We start from the raw sequence: 18040 nt of genomic DNA, 5'->3' as shown, positions 1-18040 counted from the left end.
CCCACACAACGGGACCACCCTGTTCAACAAATGTTGGCACTTTTTGGTCATTTTGGTCGATAAAACGTAAGAGTTGCTGTTTGTACACATTTATTATAAATAATAATTAATTTCAATACAAAATGGACGTTGAAATAGTTTTGGCCAGAAAATTTGGATTTGGGACCATTGCACAGTGGATCCACTTGTATGGAGAAAGTGGCCAAAAATATTTAGAGTGTAAAAATCAAGTCAATGCGCCGATTACAGATTTTGCTGCTGCGAAGAGTGTTTTAAGAAACCACGAGCGTGACATTCTCCCTCCTTACCCCTCTGGAGGGAGTATAAGGTAAGAATTGTTTTATGCTGTTAATACAAAATGGCATGAACAAAGGTCCCGATTATCCTATGATGCAAAAATAGGCTTGGGGAACAAAACAATCTCCAAAACAACATAAAATACATCCAATTTAGCGGATTAAAAAAATTAACATTTTTGTCTGAAAATTGGCTAAATTTTTAATATAGATCTTATTGCGTTCTTCCTGGAAAGCACGTATCGCCAACTTAAGACAAATTTGGAAGAAGATTTCTTCATCTTGCCACTGATGCCAATTATGTTAATGTACGTGGTCAGATAACAGAGTTATACGCTAATATATCCATAGAAACCCTATTCTAGGACAGCTGTAGTCAGGCACTAGATGGCAGCTGATTTTAATACTTGATAATCTTAAATCCATGACCTACTTTGGAAAATTATTCCCGAGGTGGGCACTGATGGGCATCATGACTAAAACCTTAGGTCAAATTCAAGTATATGACCGAATTGGCATTACAAAATGCACTAAGAAAATATGCAGCTAACTAGAATTCCACAACACGCTAAAACACAATTTTTAATGAAAATTAAGCTATTACCTCCACCTTCAAAATCCTCTATAATATTTTGCTATACGTATTAGTTTCGCGATATTTTGAATATATTTATTTGCACTTAAGATAAAGGTTGTACTCACACCAAAAAATATTAGTCAAATGTTCCGACTTTTGAAACTATTCTTAAGAAGATCGCGTTCGAATGAAACAAAAATTAATATATTTATAATAAGGTCCATGTCATAGCTGTCAGAGTTGCCAGATGTTGTACCAAAATTTTGACATTCATTTTTTTTATTTTTGGCCAATGGGTGCATTGTCGTGCATTGTAGCATAATTCTGACAACAAACTTACGCAGGGTCTTAGGGTCGCCTGAACATGCTTCCAAGTCGTCCACGTATGCTATAGCTAATTACGACAAGCTGAGTAGCGTATTCAGACATGTCTGAATGATACTCTAAGAACTGACACAGGGTGCCTCCTCATATTTTCATGATGAGACAAAGGATATTCCCCTACGTTAGCATAATAATATGGTTTCATTTCAGTATCTCATTGCGTGTTTCAGTGGGAATCAATTCCTAATATGATGTGTTTGACGCTCTCCATAGGAGTGTAATTGGCGCTACCGCATCAATTCCTACTCCAGAACCCCTGAAGTTGCATCCCATGGTAGCAGCTACATCTCTTGAATTGAATATATAACTAATGACATTAAACAGACAAAACAAAATAATCATGCCGTACTGCAACAAAACAACATTATTTTTTCAAAAAAATTGTTTTTATATTGTTGTAAAAAGTATAAAGATCATGAAATGAACACGTTTTTATAAAAACTTTCTCAACAAAAGCAGGTAAGCAATATAATGATGCGAAATAATTTCGACTACACTCGATTCTTCTCCTCTAAAAAAGTCAACTATACCTGAAACTCTAAAAACCTTTGAAATCGATGTATTTGATGTGATGTATTTCCTAATTTCTACCAGATATTTCTCGCAACCGCTTAAGTGTTACATAAAAAATACCCTTTTAATTTAACGATTTATCGATTTCACAAAAATAATCACTTAATTAAAGAATATTCAATACAAAGCAAGCAAAATTTAGCAATATAGTGAACACATAAAATTGTTGTGCTTTGTTAGTGGATTTTCTGTTATAGTTTTCCTCCATTTTGATGTTGTTGTGGTATAAACTAGAATAATCATCAATAACTCAAATGAAGCTATAACCCCACGGAACAAGAAGAATAGTAACACCAATTCATTTATCTATGATTTATAATCAATCGTTTTGATGTTATCCTGTTCGCTTGCTATCTCTGTATGGTATATTAAATGATTGTAAATTACAATGTACATGTGTCGAAAGATAGCCAGGGATGATAGACGATGGATTTCTGATCTATTTAGTTTAATTTCAAAGTGACTTAAGTCGTATTTCGAAAGCTCATTGGGGATTATGTAGGTCTTACGACTAAGAACACCAAATGCTAAACTACGGCTAATAGACCAACAAAAGTGGATTTTTTAAGGATTTTTCCACGACTACTAAACCAATAAACGTGGATGTTTTAAAAATGTTTTCCACGACCCTTGGACCAATAAAGGTGTTTTTTTTTTAAAGAATTTTTTCCACCACCCATAGACCAATAAACGTGGATTTTTTAAAGAAAAAAATTCCATGACTAATGGACCAATAAACGTGGATTTTTTAAAGAAAAAAATTCCATGACTAATGGACCAATAAACGTGGATTTTTTAAAGAAAAAATTTCCATGACCAATGGACTAATAAACGTGGATTTTTTAAAGAAAAAATTTCCATGACTAATGGACCAATAAACGTGGATTTTTTAAAGACAAAATTTCCATGACTAATGGACCAATAAACGTGGATTTTTTAAAGACAAAATTTCCATGACTAATGGACCAATAAACGTGGTTTTTTTAAAGACAAAATTTCCATGACTAATGGACCAATAAACGTGGATTTTTTAAAGACAAAATTTCCATGACTAATGGACCAATAAACGTGGATTTTTTAAAGACAAAATTTCCATGACTAATGGACCAATAAACGTGGATTTTTTAAAGACAAAATTTCCATGACTAATGGACCAATAAACGTGGATTTTTTAAAGACAAAATTTCCATGACTAATGGACCAATAAACGTGGATTTTTTAAAGACAAAATTTCCATGACTAATGGACCAATAAACGTGGATTTTTTAAAGACAAAATTTCCATGACTAATGGACCAATAAACGTGGATTTTTTAAAGACAAAATTTCCATGACTAATGGACCAATAAACGTGAATTTTTTAAAGAATATTTTCCACGACCCAATGTCGTATAAACGTGGATTTTGTAAAGAATGTTTTCCACGACCCACTGACCTATAAACGTGGATTTTGTAAAGAATATTTTCCACGACCCACTGACCTATAAACGTGGATTTTTTTAAAAAATATTTTTCCACGACACACTGACCAATAAACGTAGACTTTGTAAAGAATATTTTTCCACGACCCACTGACCTACGTGGATTTTTTAAAGAATATTTTTCCACGACCCACTGACCTACGTGGATTTTTTAAAGAATATTTTTCCACGACCCACTGACCTACGTGGATTTTTTAAAGAATATTTTTCCACGACCCACTGACCTACGTGGATTTTTTAAAGAATATTTTTCCACGACCCACTGACCTACGTGGATTTTTTAAAGAATATTTTTCCACGACCCACTGACCTATAAACGTGGATTTTTTCATGACCCATAGACCAATCAACGTAGATTTTTTAAAGATTTTTTTCCACGACCCATAGACCAATAAACGTGGATTCTTAATAGCATTTTTATCCACGACCCATAGACCAATAATCATGGATTTTTTAGAGAATTTTTTCTACGATATGGATTTTTAAAGAATTTTTTCCACGACCCATAGACCAATAAACGTAGATGTTTATAGGAATTTGTTAAAGACCCATAGACCAATAAACGTGAATGTTTTAAAGATTTTTTTTTTTCAACGAACCCTAGACCAATAAACTTGGATTTTCAAAGAAATCATTTTTAAGGGCCCATGGGTCAATAAACCTGGAGTTTTTCAGAACTGTTTTCAACGACCGATAGACCAATAACCGTGGCTTTGTTTGAAGATCAATAATTTTATTAACTAAAAATTGATCAATTATCTTGGATTTTTAAAGAAATACGGTTATAAACGTGGATTTTTAAAGAATATTTTTCCTCGACCCATGGGTTATAAACGTAGATGTTTTAAAGAATATTTTTCCTCGACCCATGGGTTATAAACGTAGATGTTTTAAAGAATATTTTTCCTCGACCCGTAGGATTAAAAACTTTTATTTTTTAAGAATATTATTCCACGAGATACTCACCAATAAACGTGGATTTTTTAAAGAATATTTTTCCACGACCCACTGACCAATAAACGCGAATTTTGTTAATAGTCCGGTCAAAATAGACATGCGTATAAGGGGGAAATAGCAAAAATTCCCACAAAGCTGAATTTTGGTGGAGAGCTAGGGTTGGCCATTAGAAGCAACGTCCTAAAAGTCCCCATCGGTCCCATGTGTGCAAAACAAGTTATTCGGGGTCAAAGGTCATTTTTGGAGGCATTATTCAGTTTTTTTAATTTTTCTCAAAAACAGTAATACCTAGCAAAAGCCCGCTAAAGTAAAAATTGTAGATTCAATAATTGTCTATAAGAATGGTCTTTATGATTCTTGAAAAAGACTTACCATTTTCGAGATATCTCGATCTAAATGTCAAATAAAAAATTAGCCGCGTAAGTAAATTATGACGCGAACTGGTTAAAGTAACGACACTATGTGTTAGATACTTCCGTAAGCTTTGAAATGATATCCACTCTGCAGTAATCGGTTCAGTAGAACCGGGTCTAACCCGGTTTTTAAATTTGGCCTTTCGGGTCTAATAACCAGCGAACCGGATCCGCAACCGTTGAAAATTATACATTTCCGTAATCAGCGCAACAAACCCTACCTTCAGACAAAACTTGAAAAAAATCGGAGACTTTTCGTTGGGATCGTTCCCGTTGGGCTTTCGATTATACATGTGGGTTAAATGGGCTATTTTTGCATAAAATGACTTTAACATTGAATAACTCTACTAAACACGCTCAGTTTTTGTTGGAATTTTTTTAGAAGATAGCTATAATTTCGCTCTTCAAGAAAATATATATTTTTTGGGGGACAAACCCGATTACTTCGCTTATTTTAGCCGGTTAGTCTGAATATGTGCATATTTCCCTTACAAGTGCATAAAAATCATGTGCTTTTTAGAACAGCTATATCTCAAGAATGGTACCTTCTAAGAAAAAACTATAAGGGTCAAAATTGTAGATAATTTTTCTGTCTACAATATTTACTTTAGTCACTTTTTGATTAGATCAACCGTTTTCAAAGAATAAATCCGAAAACCTAAAAACCCTTAAATGTTGACCTTTGACCCCGAATAACTTGTTTTGCACACATGGGATCGATGGGGACTTTTAGCACGTTGCTTCTAATGGCAAACCCTAGCTCTCCACCAAAATTCAGCTTTGTGGGAATTTTTGCTATTTCAATGTCTATTTTGACCGGACTAAAGAATACTTTTCCACGACCCACTAACCAATAAACGTGGGTTTTTTATGGAATATTTTTCTACGACCCACTGACCAATAAACTTGGATTTTTTAAAGAATATTTTTCCACGAACCACTGACCAATAAACGTGAATTTTTTAAAGAATATTTTCCACGACCCAATGTCCTGTAAACCTGGATTTTTTAAAGAATATTTTTCCACTACCACTGACCAAAAACCATGGATTTTGTAAAGAATATTTTTCCACGACCCACTGACCAATAAACGTGCATTTTTTAAAGAATATTTTTCCACGAACTACTGACCAATAAACGTGAATTTTTTAAAGAATATTTTCCACGACCCACTGACCAATAACCGTTGATTTTTTAAGATTTTTTTTCCACGACCTATTAATCAATAAACGTGAATTTTTTAAAGATTTTTTTTCATGAGTCATAAACCTGTAATTGTTTAAACAAATTTTTCCACGACCCATAGACCAATTAACGTGGATTTTTAAACGATTTTTATCCACGACCAATAGACCAATAAACGTGCATTTTAAAAAAAAAAAAATTTCCACTACCCATAGGCTAATAAACGTGGATGTTTATAAGAATTTGTTAACGGACCATAGACCAATAAATGCGCATGTTTTAAAGAAATTTTTTTAATGAACCATAGACCAATAAATGCGAATGTTTTCAAGAAATTTTTTTAATGAACCATAGACCAACTTGGATTTTTAAAGAAATTATTTTCAAGGGCCCATGTGTCAATAAACCTGGAGTTTTGCAGAACTTTTTTCAACGACCCATAGACCAATAACCGTGGATTTGTTTGAAGGTCAATAATTTTTTTTTAACCATTAATTGATCAATAATCTTGGATTTTTTAAGAAATTTTTAACGACAAAGATTTTTATGATTTTTACTAGACACAATATTTAAGTTATGTTGCTATTCCACATATTTTACAGATTCCTGTTTATGTTTATACTTTGATAATGATAGTTCAACTGAAATGCCATCTGTTATTTTGTGTTGCTTTGTTTTGATGAAATAATTCTGTATGAAACTATTACATTTTATGCTGATAACTAACTGAGGAAACCAAGCTGACCCTATGACCTGTTTTCCAAGAAAAAAAAAATACATTACATGTAAAGAGAAAATTATGAGAAAAATTGCTATAAATGGTATAACAGATGAATATGGCATTGTGTTAATCCTAAAGCAATGAAATAACTTACTCCTTTTTATTGTAGCTCTTCTTTTCTACTAAATAGACGAATTGTTTTATTACAATGTCCTTTAACAATTAAAGACTTTACAAAATGGATTTAAATAAAGTACATTTTTTGCTTAACTTTTTTACAAAAAAGAAAAAAAAACTCTTACAAAACTCTAAATATTCCCTAAGAAAGGAAAAACTAAATAAAATGCCTACAAAATTCAGAGAAAATCCAATCTAAGTTACACCAAAGCATCTTTTATCATCGCCATCGTCGTACGTGTGTATGCAACTTTTGAGTTGAGTACACTGTCGTCAAAGTTTAAGAACGCACGGAAAAAGACTGCAATCAGGAATGAATGTTACTAGTTACCACTATAAAACACTTCCCACACAGATATGTGTCGTTGCAACAATACAAAGAATCTAGAATAGTAGCAATTTACACAAACTTTTAACATTGAATTGACAATTCACAAAAAAGAAAGAAAGTACAGAATGTGTTTTTGTGTGCGTAACTTTTTATCACGTCTGAATATTTATTCGACTTAAAAGTGAGAACAATCTTTTGCCTTACACGACTTTGGTATACCCTTAGGTATTAGACATGTTAAATCAATGGTGGGGTGGTGGTGTTAGCCTTGTTGGAAATATTTAAAGCAATTTGACACACAGTCCAATTAGAAAGAAAGTAGAGAAATTCATTAAAACATTTTATATTCTTGGAAGTCATTTACCCCGCGCCCGGTTGTATTTAAGTTGTAAAAACCTACACTTGAAAATGTGAGAATTAAATTTCTTAGAATATTTATTATAGGCATGTTTAGAAAAATTGATTTTAAAACAATTTAAAAGCAAAAATATTTGGCATAAATGTGATTTTCTTAATTTCACCTTAAATAGTGAATCGTGCCATAGGAACACGGGGAAGCAGAAACTAAAATCACTTGTGACGGAGAATTAAGATGTCGTAAGTGGAAGATCTCAATGATCAATGACACTCAAATATCTTCGATAGATATGCAATCACAAACCCTAGTGTGCCCCAGCGCTATTTACGAATCCTACGGACCAGTTGGCTGGAAGTCACCACGAAAATCATCTTGCCGCACTGCGATTATTGCAAGTACTATTGGGAAATTAAGTTCCATTGCTAGTATTCTATCAGCTGAGATTGCTCAAAAAATTTCTCGTTAAAACCGAGTATACGGTCACTGAACTTTCCGAGTCCTTGGCTCCAGGGACAATAAAATCAGTTTGGTAAGTGTCAATCGGGAAACCATTTCTAAGGCTAGGGGAGAGCACGACGAACTAAGGTGATATTTCTGCAGCACGTTGTCTCCATCACAGCTGTTCTGCATTGACTGGTCCAGGTTTTGGTATATCCCTTATATAACGGTATAACAAACTGGTCCAGGTGTTGGTATATCTATATATATAAAAGGGCTTCGTGAGTGACCGAGTGACTGACATATCATCGCCTAGACGAAACGGCTGACGCTAAAATTATCAAATTTTGGGTAATGGTTGTTGTTGGTGTATAGGGGTGAGATAAGGCTGGGTTTTTGGAAATTCAACATAGTAGGGTACGAAAAGGAACTAAATAGAGTACCTTTTGTATTAGGCAAACGGGAAGAGCTAGGATTCTGAAAATTGAAACGAGGTTCACTGAAGAAGAGCTAGGAAGGTGTAGCAAAGGGTTTTTGGAAACTCGACCTATAAGTGTACGAAAAGTATAAAAGTAAAAGTTACTAAATTTAGTACAAATTTTTTATTTTGAAAAATAGAAAATTGCAATTTGGTATGGGAATAAAGGTTGGGAAGTGGTGTTGATATTAGTAGATGGTTTTTGAAATTCAAACTTATGTGTACTAAAAGTACTAAATGGTACTAAGTTTGGCACAATTTGGATTTGGGTGTACGGATACAGCTGAAGTCCTGAAATTTGGAATTAAGATTACTTTTGAAGTGTGGGATTGAGTTTTGGAGGTGGTTTTGTAAATTTATACTTATGTGAACAAAAATTACAAAATGGTACTAAATTTAGTACAACTTGGATTTGGGTGAACGGATAGAGATAAAAATCCTGAAATTTGGAGTTAAAATTACATTTGGAGTTTAGGATTGAGTTATGGAGGTTGTTTTGGAAATTCGTAATTATATGCACGAATAAATGGTACTAAATTTAGTACAATTTGGATTTGGGTGAACGGATAGAGCTGGAAACCTGAAATTTGGAAGTAAGATTACCTTTGAAGTAAAGGATTGAGATAGGTTTGGATATTCATACTTGTGGGTACGAGTAGTACTAAGTGGTACTAAATTTAGTACATCTTTGATTTAGGTTAACCGATAGTGCTGGAATTCTGAAATTCGGAATTAAGATTACTGTTGGAGTGTAGTATTGAGAAAGTTTTGGAAATTCGTACTTATGTGTACGAAAAGTACTAAATGGTACTAAATTTGGTACAATTTGAAGTTTGCAGAATGGATATAGTTGGAATCTTGAAATGTGGAATTAAGATTTCAGTTGTGTATGAAAAGTACTAAATGGTACTAAATTTGATGCAATTAGAATTTGGGGGAACGGATAGAGGCGGAATTCTGAAATTTGGCATTAGGTTACTGGAGTGTACCGATTGAGGTAGTTTTGGAAAATCGTACTTATGTGTACGAAAAGTACCTAATTGTAGCACAATAGTACTAAAGTTGATACAATTTGGATTTGGGCGAACGGATGGAGCTGGAAATCTGAAATTTGGAATTAAGATTAGTGTTGGAGTGCAGAGTATGGAGGTCGTTTTGGAAATTCCTACTCATGTGTATTAAATGGTACTACATTTGGTACAATTTGGATTTGGGTGAACGGGTATATCGGGAATTCTGAAATTGGGAACTAACATTACTGTTATAGTGTAGGATTGAGATATATAGAGGTAGCTTTGGAAATCCGCATTTATGTGTACGAAATGGTACGACTTAAGTTCGTACGAACGGATAGAGCTAGAGACCTGAAATTTGCAATTATAGTTACGGTTGGTGTGTTGGACTGAGATATGGAGGTAGTTTTGAAATTCGTACTTTTGTGTACGAAAAGTACTAAATTTGGTACATTTTGGATTTGAACGAACGGATAGGTACAATTTAGATATGGATGAAATTAACATTACTGTTGGAGAGTAGGATTGAGGAAGATTTGGAAATTCGTACTTATGGGTACGAATAGTGCTATATTTGGTACAATTTGAAAATTTTGAGCGAACTGACAGAGCTGGAATCCTGAAATTTGGAATTACTATTGGAGATACGCCGCTGTTTGTGTGTAGGGTTGAGATATGGATGTGGTTGTGGATATATGTACGTACGATAAGTGTACGAATATTACTAAATGGCTCAGAATTTGGTTCAAATTGTTATTGTGTAAAAGGGTAGAGCTGAAATTGTGAAATTCGGTATTAGCATATCAGTTGGTGTCTAGAGTGGAAATACAGAGGAAGTTTTAGAAATACGTACTTATGTATACGAAAAATACTAAATCGTGGTTCGGATATAGTTTTGGATATAAGGCTGTAATTTTTGAAACTTATACTTATTATAGATACTAAATTTGGTACCGGTTTGCTGTTCCATGAAGGGATGTAGCTGGAATTTCGAATTTGTATGAGGGTTTATGTTGGTGTTTAGATAAAGATTTTTTGAAATGCATACAAATTCTGAAATTAGGCTGAGGGCTGGTATGTTGAGGTGGTTTTGGAAATACGAAGCTGGGATTATATAATTAGTGTGTGAAAAGTACTAAAGTGCTATAAATTTGGTGTTGGGCTAAGGAATAGAAGTAGAATTCTGATTTATTATTTATTTGTCAAGTTCACTGTTAGAGGTAGTCGTAAAATAAGTGTAATAGAAACATTAAAGAATGCTAGATATTTAAGCACTGGTATTGAGTAAAATGAAATTTATTATGATTATTATTTTTATGTTAACACGACTTCGGTTTCTAAATAATGTACTGAAATTAAAAAGTCAAACGTATCTTTTCAACAAAATTGTTCAATTGTACTATTGTTTGTATGTAAGTAAAGCTTAGTCTCATATTTGTTGTTTTCAAATTTAAAAAATTTAAAAACCACAAGTTTAAAGTGGGATGTAGTTAAAATTGATTTCTTTAGGGGATGGCAGAGAAGACTTGTTTCGTCCAACGCCACTTGGACTCATCAGTTCTCTTAGTTCTTTGTATTGGAACAAAGAACCCTTCCCCAATTTTATGACGACTTGAGCTCAAGAATACGTGTGACTGATGAATTCGTTTAAATGCGAATTCAACCGAAATGTATGTATTTTCTATCCTGAACGTTATAGTAAGATCAAGTTTTACAAGAAGGTTTTTACACCCTGAGAATAAAAAGGCCTAAAACAAAATGTCTCAAAAAATTAACTGTTATACAGAGTAACATCTTTTGAATAAAGGTTTTCTACATTTTGATATCACAAATTCCCAAATTAGGTTGAACTTCGGTCGGAAAATATGGATAAAATCTTCAAAATACCAGTACCGTTTTAATAAAACATGGATTGGAATTTAAAATGTGGCCACTGTTTAAATGTAAGGGTGCAATAAGGTATTTTTTTTTAAATTCGAACAAAAGGTGTACGAACAGTATTTAAATGAAAATAAATATCAATTCAAATACGTATTAGTACATCAAAATATCCAGTGTTCACCATTTACATATTAAATATTGTTTATTTGTATATTATTCCTCTTCCGTATACGAAGTAGCGGGTATTTTGCTAGTCGCTTATATAACGGTATAACAAAGCAAAGGTCATTCGGATTTGTAAAATTACTCTAACTGACACAAGATCTTCAGTTAAAATAGGAGAGAACCTCTCCGAAGAGTTTTGTACCAAAATAGGTTTCGGACAAGGAGACAGCCTTTCGTGTGATCTTTTCAACATCCTGCTAGAAAAGGTTATACGAGAGGCAAACGTCAAAAGAAGTGGCACATTCTACACCAATAGCCACATATTACTTGCTTATGCTGATGATGTAGACATCATGGGCCGATCAGTAAAAGAAGTAACTGATACCTTTATGAAGGTCGAAGGAGAATCTGCTAAAGTGGGTCTGACGGTAAACTGTGAGAAGACCAAGTTGATGGTGTCGACGCGCAATGCGTCCATTGAGTTCGGACCGACAGTGGAAGTTGGTTCCTATAATATTGAGGTAGTAAACACTTAAAAGTACCCGTGCTGATGTATGGATCCGAAGCCTGGGTACTTGCGCAAGCAGACATGGCAGTGCTTGGTGTGTTTGAGAGAAAAATTCTTCGAAAGATCTACGACGTCGCATGAACCACGAGCTGTATCTGCTATACAACGACATCAATATTGTTAAACGTATCGAGATGCAGCGATTGCGTAGGCTATGCCATATCATAAGAATGAGCGATGATGAACCCGCTAAAAAGGCGTATAAATACGGACCGCTTGGCGGTGCACGCAGAATTGGCAGGCCAAGGAATAGATGGCGCAAACAAGTGGATGATGAGATGAAAAGGCGCGGTATTCCAGAGTGCGAAGCAACAAATAGAGAGAAATGGAGATCTTTTTTTAGTTCGGCCTATGGAACAAATGTTCTGTAATGGGCCAGCTAAGTAAGTAAAGTATTAAATTAAAGCTCTACAATGTTGATTAAGATAAAGTGTTCATTCTTGTGTATTCAGGGGGGGTTTTCAAAATTTTGGGCGTATGAACCGAAAAAAGTATAGATAGGATTAGAGCTCAAACATTTGCGGGGATAACGATAGATAGGCCTTTTTTATCACACTAGCCTACGAAAAACATAATATCGCTGGAAACAGGGCCACTAGGAAAACCTTCGGTAAAATAGTCCAAAGGATCCTCGAACAGACCCTTAGCCACACAAAAATGTTGAACATTTTTGGGGGTGGTACCAAATTTGAACATAATCTAAGTTTCGACAATACTTAGAGATCCAAAATTTGGACCAAATTGGTTGCTACGTCTATGAGAAATCGCGCGTACCATTTTAGCGAATATTTTCGAACTTTTGTGGGGAAGGTATCGGAAGGAGTGGACCTATAAGCACCACCTTTGAATTTCATCTAATATTCGAAGAAATATTATAATATCCAAAGTGTGGACGAACGCAGTATTCGGTTCGAGCACTCCAGCCACTACATATCGTCGGTGTCATGCTTAAGTGTTCCATACGCCATTTGCCTGGTTCGAGAAAAACTTAAGTTAATGTTTAAGGCCATACAGGATAAAAATGGTGCAATGATCCAATACTTTAAGAGCTCATTTCTACTTACATAAACTCATAGAATATATCAATAGTTTATTTTAGTCAGATATCTGTGATAGTCTAGAAGTTATGGCCAATTTTTATAATTGCAAAAAGTTGCCGAATTGTTCCATTGAATCTTTTTTCATGTTTTTGGCACATGAAACACGTTTTGTCACATTTCAACCAAAACACTTTTTATCAATCGTGTCCCACCTCCCTTATATGAAGTGCTACTGTGGAGTTTAAAAATCAGGAATTTAAATGAAACATTTATTTTTCTCATATAAATACAATAAGAACCATTATTATAGGTTTCCTTAATATTTATTTAAGGGATTGCCTCCACTTTTCACTATTTTTTTTGGCAAAAATTTCGATCGGACAAAACGGAGTGATATTTTGCGTTAAAACATTTAAACGCGTTTTTCTTATAATACCATTTTGTAGTCGGTGTCCACACTAGCTTCAAGTCGAATGGACGTTTTTGCATATATTTTTGTGGACTTTCATCAAAATTTTGTCTTTAAACTAGGGATTTTTTGTTTAAACGATTGATAAATTTTCGTTTTCATATAACAATACAATATTCAAAAATATTTGGATTTAGAAACTATTATTCTTCAGTTTTTAAACCAAGTCCTTTAAAATAATTTGTTCCATACGCCACATTATTCGCAACTTGGCAAAAATAGGCAATTTTTTCCAAGCGCCATCATTTTTGGTGCGGAACAATTCGTTTTTGTCTCTTTTTGTTCCATACGCCAAACGACATGGATATGGAACTTAAAAGTTCAAAGTTGTTTTGTTCCATACGCCAGGCATTATGAATATGGAACAAAACGATAAGATTTTTTGGGTCACAAAGCGGATATGGAACATATTGGAATCTGAATAGTAAAAGACTTCGTATACCTCGGCACCGCCGTAAACGAAATAAGTTGAAATAAAAAGAAGAATCGTATTGGCCAACAGGTAATATGAAATGAATTTGCAATATCACCAAAATCCATCTGTAGGGTGTACAGCAAAATATGACTTATTCAGCACAAACCTCCTCCGTCATCATCAGCAACACCAGTTGTCCGATATTACAATACAATAATGCCACAGGCATTCTTCATAACACATACATGCATCACATTGAGGTAGATAGAGGAACTTCCTTCCAGACCTAAATATTTCTTTGAAGTAACCAGCAGCAGTAGTAGTTGTAGCATGTGCGTTGTTGCGTTATGTCGGAAGCAAAAAAAAAAAAAAACAGGCGAAGTATTTCAATCTACCAAGGTAAAAACAAATGAACGGATAAAAAATTCCATTACAAAATATTTACAATTATAGGAGTAACAAAATATTGCAGAGCATGGGAGAAATACAACAAATTGTCAACAGATGAGAAGATTCATGGGATGTAGAGAGTTGTTGGCGAGTTGGTTTATTCGAAATATTTAATATGCGATAATAATTCGTTTTCATTGAAGACATGACAGGAATATTTACACACAAACCTACAAATGTACTATGTAGGTACCTATAAATGTATGTGGAACACATGTGGCCGTCATTTGTGTCCTCCGAGGGCCATCCATTCTTATGCCCAACAATGAACCTCTTTGAATGTTCTAACTAAGTACGTGCTTATATTTCCCTCATTGATTGTGAATTCTACGTTGACATGTTTGTGTTCAACTGACTGAATAGTTACACGTTTACTTGCAACATAATGAGTCTGAATGTTGTTGATCAGGATAAGTGAACAACATCAAACAATTATTGGAAAATACATTGCAAATATTCGCATGTAGAGCTGATAGAAATAGAAACATGAATCATAAGATAATGGACAACTAACTGTACGCAGAGATAATGTTATTCTATTGTAACTATCAAAGTAACTTACAAACTTACATAAATTTCTCCTATACAGAGTCCCACATTTACACTTACCTTTTATATGTACACACATACAACGCACAGTGTTGCCGCAGTAAACAAAAATAGAAAAATGTAATGTTAACTTTTATATATGTTAACTTTTTTCTTACAGTAAACACATCAGATAAGACGAATCTGAAAGAATTTTGTTGATATGTGCATCCATAATAAAGTTATAGCTCTTTAAATATGAAAAATATTTTCCACGTAATCTAAAGCGATCATCAATTTCCGAAAATTTTGTTGATAATATTAAAAGTTGTGGATGGGGATTTGATGGCTGATCTATAATTATAAAATAACAATTAATAAGTTGACATCATCTGAACATGGGTAAAATACCGTTATCAAGAATTAAAAATATAATATTAAAAAAAAAATATGTAAATTCTTAATATTTCGTTGAATAGATCTTTTGATTGCTATCCATTTCCACATTGGCTCTAGCTTTCCGTTAATTTGACATCTCTTCTGAAGCGAAATGTGTACAAACTTTCTGCCCATCCCTGCAACCTTCTGAGATATATCCACAATTTAAAGAATGATCTATTCCTCCATATATATCTTTTACCGATTTTGATATAACTCGGTAAATTTTAATTCAATAATCCTCAAATTTAATATGCGATATTAGATAATTTTTACCCATTTTGAAAAAAATCCGTTCAGATTTGTATATCCTTCACCGATTTTGCTATAAATCTGTCAATTTTTGATGAATAGCCTTCAAATCAAACATGGGATATTTTCTTAAGCCCCTCTTTAGTTGTTCCGATTTTGAAAAAAAATCGGGACAGGGTTGGATATAGCTCCCATATAAAATTTCCCCCGATGTCACTCAATTACAATTTAATCAATACTTCACACAAGTTCCGTGTTTAGTGGATCGATACGTAAAATCGGGCAAAAACATATGTATAAGAGACCTATATTCAAATCCAAACCGATTTTTGTCTAAATCGGCCCTAAGAAAACATCCCATGTTTAATTTGAAGGCTTTTTATCAAAAATTGAATAATTTACAACAAAATCGGTAAAAGATATATATGGGGGCTATATCCAGATCTGAACCGATTTTTGTTGAAATTTGTCAAGGGCCTAAGAAAATATCGCATATTAAATTTGAAGTCTATCCAATTAAAATTGACCGAGTTATAGCAAAATCGGTGAAAGATATATTTGGGGCCTGTATTCAAATCTGAACAGATTTTTGTAAAGATTGGTTAAACTACTCAGGGGGTTTAGGAAATAACACATATTAAATTTGAAGGATATTTATGGGGGCTATATGCAAATCTGAACCGACAAGGACCAAAGTTGAAATTGATCATTTTTATGGCATCATAAATACTTGTGCAAAAATTCATCAACCTAGGTCAACTCCTTCTATTTTTGTCCACATTTGTATGGAAGCGGCAACACTGTGAAACGTATGTACATATATTTGCACACAATTACAAAATGTTAGCTATAGATATTTAATATGGAACACGAGGAAGGAAGGAAGTAACAATATAACAAAGTTATGCAGTGTTCAAACTTTGTTTGAACATTGAAATCCTGTCAACTGACAGGAAGATATTAACTATGATTTTTTCTACCCCATCTTCTTCCTCTTCTACTACACGAAGTGTAAATAATGCGGGAATAGATTTGTTGTATTACCTTGTAATAAACCTTTCATTATTAGCGAGTTACCTATATGAGACCGAAAAAAAAGATGGGCGTTTTGAAACTATTTTTGTGGTATCGCTTTTGGAAGATGGTATACTAATTATTGCTTTGCTGACTAAGGACTGCGGGAGCCATTGTATTCTAGCTGCAGTCGGTATTTGGGGGGGGGGGGTTACGTCCTGAGTCTGACAAAACGGATTTAGTTAACAGAAAATTTTTATAGACTCCCTATTTTTTTTCGTTATTCAGAAAGTATGGAAAAATGATTATCACAAAATAAAAATCCCCTATGATAATCCTTTGGTTGTGGCGGTTACATTCAATTACCTGGACCTCAGATGTTTTGAGGTCAGCGCATGCTTGCCCACCCTTACCAATGTCCTTTTTGCGCTGCTTTTAAGGACCCCTAACGCAATGTCTGGTCACACACTACCACATCTTACGAAAACACTTGTATAGGTTTTAGCAATTCATGATTTTTAAAAATAATTTATTCAAGACATATTTCAAGAAATGTATTTACAAAAATATGAACAATCAAATTATATGATTGGCATACAAATATTACAATTATGTAGTAATAATGAAATTTTTGTGTAATACGAGCGAAAAGTTATATCTCTGAATTATTATAATATCGAATCATATATTTACAAACGTAAATTTAGAAAAATAAATCTAGATGAAAATGGTGTGTTAAAGAAGCATATTTTCAATCAAAAATTTCCTATTATTGTTATGATTTTATGACGGGGTAACTCTACATAAGTAAGAATGAATGTTTTTTTTCTTGAGTGAGGAAGCAAAACTAAACTGCATTCCGTAACATAACAAAAATCACAAAAAATCACACAAATAGCAACAACAAGAATTTTGCGTATTTTACATATTCTTTTCATTCATACTTTGGCAGAGACCAACAACAATTTGATCGTGGGAAAAAATATTTTAATATTGATCAGTTCTCATTCGGAACTAGAGTAAACAAAACAAAAACAAAAATTTGCGTTGTTCCTCTTTTTCCATTCAATGTTTCAACGAGTAAAGAGTAAACGTAATCTACAATAAATGACCATTACACGTACTCACCAGATCGTCCGACGTTCTCGAAGGCCTTCAGGAAGTTCGACGTTTGATGATAATGATGATGTTCAATGCTTGTTGAAATTAATATAATGAAGTAATATAAATGATGATTAGGTTTCGTTGATGATCATTTCTCTAAGACTCTTATGTGTTGTTGTCGTTGTAATTAATTCTTTGCCCGCAAATATTAGGGGTAAGAAGAGTTATGTACGTTATTAATGTGATTTGATATAAAAAGATGCCTCTTTATGACTTTGGAATTTAATACTTAGAGTTTACACTTATTACTATTTTAATTATAAATTCATTTTTTG

This window comes from Musca autumnalis, unplaced genomic scaffold (genome assembly GCF_047663935.1).
Source record: "Musca autumnalis isolate F117 unplaced genomic scaffold, ASM4766393v1 scaffold_4, whole genome shotgun sequence".
NCBI classification, from domain to species: Eukaryota; Metazoa; Arthropoda; class Insecta; order Diptera; family Muscidae; genus Musca; species Musca autumnalis.
The sequence above is the reverse complement of the archived record's forward strand: the minus strand, read 5'-3'. Positions refer to the sequence as shown.